Source organism: Schistocerca piceifrons, chromosome 4 (genome assembly GCF_021461385.2).
Source record: "Schistocerca piceifrons isolate TAMUIC-IGC-003096 chromosome 4, iqSchPice1.1, whole genome shotgun sequence".
Classification (NCBI taxonomy): domain Eukaryota; kingdom Metazoa; phylum Arthropoda; class Insecta; order Orthoptera; family Acrididae; genus Schistocerca; species Schistocerca piceifrons.
In genome coordinates, this window is record NC_060141.1 from 149950881 (window position 1) to 149954107 (window position 3227).

Here is a 3227-nt window from a genome sequence, read left to right on the forward strand (position 1 = left end):
GTCACAACCGGTTGCGTTCTTTTAGATCATCAGGTTGCTGAGTTGTGCCAACGTCAAGTTGTGAGATGTCTAATTGTCATAACGCTATGTTGGCACAGAACTGCAACCGTATGTTGCTCTAAAAGAACGAAATCGGTCGTGACACAATAAATGTTTGTGAATACAGCTGTGATGATTCTCTTTCATTGGCGAACGATATTTTCGCAGTATACTGCCGAGGAATGCCGTTGGGTTTTTTTTTTTTTTTTTTTTTTTTTGAGCAATCCGTTTGGGGGACTATGGAAAAAAAAGTGCTGGTTCCGCCCGGGATCGAACCGGGGACCTTCTGCGTGTAAAGCAGACGTGATAGCCACTACACCACGGAACCACAGTGGCACAGATTGCCAACATTTCTTAAGTAGACTTGTGCGTCATTATGACGACAGCTGAGACCGTTATCAGTTCGGGTAGAATCAGGCCTAATGCGACGTCTAGAGAACATGCGTTCTTATCGGCACCACGCCCGTATTTCAAAACATATCCTTAATTTCATCTTTTTGTGACTTGCACAGTATGCAAACATTGTGTATGAGACTCATTTCCATTAGCGTATCCAGTTACATGAGAAAGGCATACGTATTATTACAACGACAAAGGGGAAACGAGACCACTGCTAATGTAAAGGAGCTGTCTGTCGTAGCGTATTAATGTGCAGCTGTTGGTCGATCTTTAGCTACGTTCTTTGGTGTGACAACTATCCTCAAGATGATCTCTCCGTGGCAGCGAACAAGCAGTTTCGCACACATGTGTTCTCGAGTATCGCCAGAATGCAGAAACGGCAGAGTTCTCGCTCACCCTCACGAAAAATAAGAAGCAGCACTTACCACAGTGGAAGGAACAACTGTAAGTGGTCTCAGACAGGTCACCCTCTGCAGACGATCACGACTAAGTGAACGTATTTGAAAATAAGTCAATTACTAGCATAGTCTCGCATCGTTTGTGATGGACCACGTTCTGCTTGTTATTTTTCGTGAGGATGAGCGAGAACTTTACCGTTTCTGGATTCTGGCGGGACTCGAGAAAACGTCTGTGCTAAACTGGTTGTCCGCTGACACTGAGATATTGAAGGTTTGTTTGAACACAACACTGCTTTACTAGACATGGTTCTATTGAAGATGGCATGCCATTACCTTCCTCCGACCTTTCAACTGGTAACCTACACTTTTTGCGCAGATTCCGAACCACGACGCAGATCGGCATTTTCATGTTTAAAAACACTGCCAGAGATAAAAGAAGTCGAAAGTGACAGATAAAAATTCTAAGACCGGCCGGCGATCGAACCGCAGCCTTTTCACCACGAACAAAAAGTTTTCTAGCGGAGCACAAGAACACGTCAATAGAAAACTGCTTGTCCGCCGCCAATGACAACATCTATCTTAATGGAACCTGTCACAGCTCCAAGTCGAACAGCAGTCGCGCAGTGACATTTCCCTTAATAGTACGAGCAGACAGATGCCTGCAGAGACCGTGTAAGTATTATGATAAACGTGTTCGAATACAGCCGATACGTTTAGAGGATACGATGGCACATTTGTAACAGACGCAGTACATGTTTTTTTTCAGAATTAGTTTATGTAATTAGCATGTGTACCGTAGTGTTCCCGGAACCTTTTGACGCTGTTGACTGGAATGCACTCTTTGAAATTCTGAAGACAGCAGGAATTAAACGGATGGACCGAAAGGATAAGTGCAACTAGAAGTGAAACCAGACTGCATTTACAAGAGTCGAAAGGCATGAAAAGGAAGCAGTAGTTGAGAAGGGATTGAGACAGGATTGTAGCCTCTCCCTGTCATTATTCAATCTGCACGTTCATCCAGCAGTGGAGGACCTTTCGGAAACCTAGGAGAAATTTAAAAAGGTGATTTAGTTCAGGGAGAAGAAATAAGAGGTGTAGAGTTTACCAACGACACAGGATTTTAACATCAGTAGAACGTAATGGACATAACCTTGAGAAGAGGTTATAGTACAGGGTGATTCAAAAAGAATACCACAACTTTAGGAATTTAAAACTCTGCAACGACAAAAGGCAGAGCTAAGCACTATCTGTCGGCGAATTAAGGGAGCTATAAAGTTCCATTCAGTTGTACATTTGTTCGCCATTTCAGCCAATAAAGTTTTTGGTCCCTTTTTCTTCGAAGGTGCTACTGTAACTGGACTACAGTATCTGGAGATGTTAGAGAATTGGCTGTTCCCTCAGCTCGAACAAGAAGCACAACAATTCATATTTCAGCAGGATGGAGCGCCACCACATTGGCACTTATCTGTCCGTAACTACCTGAACGTCAACTACCTGAGGCGATGAATCGGCCGCCAGGCAGCCCGTGACAGAGCACTTCATCACTGGCCTCCAAGAAGCCCTGATCTTACCCCCTGCGATTTTTTCTTATGGGGGTATGTTAAGGATATGGTGTTTCAGCCACCTCTCCCAGCCACCATTGATGATTTGAAACGAGAAATAACAGCAGCTATCCAAACTGTTACGCCTGATATGCTACAGAGAGTGTGGAACGAGTTGGAGTATCGGGTTGATATTGCTCGTGTGTCTGGAGGGGGCCATATTGAACATCTCTGAACTTGTTTTTGAGTGAAAAAAAAAACTTTTTAAATACTCTTTGTAATGATGTATAACAGAAGGTTATATTATGTTTCTTTCATTAACTACACATTTTTAAAGTTGTGGTATTCTTTTTGAATCACCCTGTATGAAAATCAAATGCTCCCAGTGGCAACAGGGGACGGGACAGGAAGTATTATATAGTGAGCACAGCATGAGGCTACAGAGCGTAGCTGAACTGCTTAGTTGATGATTAACTCGCAACAGAGCTACAGTGATAGAGTTGTTGAAACAAATCAGAGCAATGACAACGTAAACAAAGCAAACATTGGATTATATTTATAGCAACAGTTGCCAAAGCTAACATTTCGTCAGAAAGGAACCCAAGGAATTTCTCAGAGTGAGAAAGAAGTGGTAGATGAGATATAAGCCCTGTTGCAAGATGAGTCACTGATGTCGTACACGCTCGAATTTGCGGACAATGCCCATGAGGAGTACAGTGACGATGATACATGCTTAACAAGTGAGAGTGACACAGAAACAGGGGTCGAACCAAATAGTTCATTATTCTTGTCGGACAGGAAGCCACAGATACCGTCTCCAGTGAATCGTAGTAAAGGACAATCGTCAAAG

The 3227-nt window shown here is 43.2% G+C and overlaps 1 non-coding gene across 1 annotated transcript; it reads right to left on the minus strand.

The window, feature by feature from the left end:
- Positions 1-294: 294 nt before the first annotated feature.
- Positions 295-367, minus strand: Trnav-uac. Its single transcript has one exon. It is a non-coding gene; the product is annotated as a tRNA-Val (tRNA).
- Between the last annotated feature and the right edge of the window lie 2860 nt (positions 368-3227).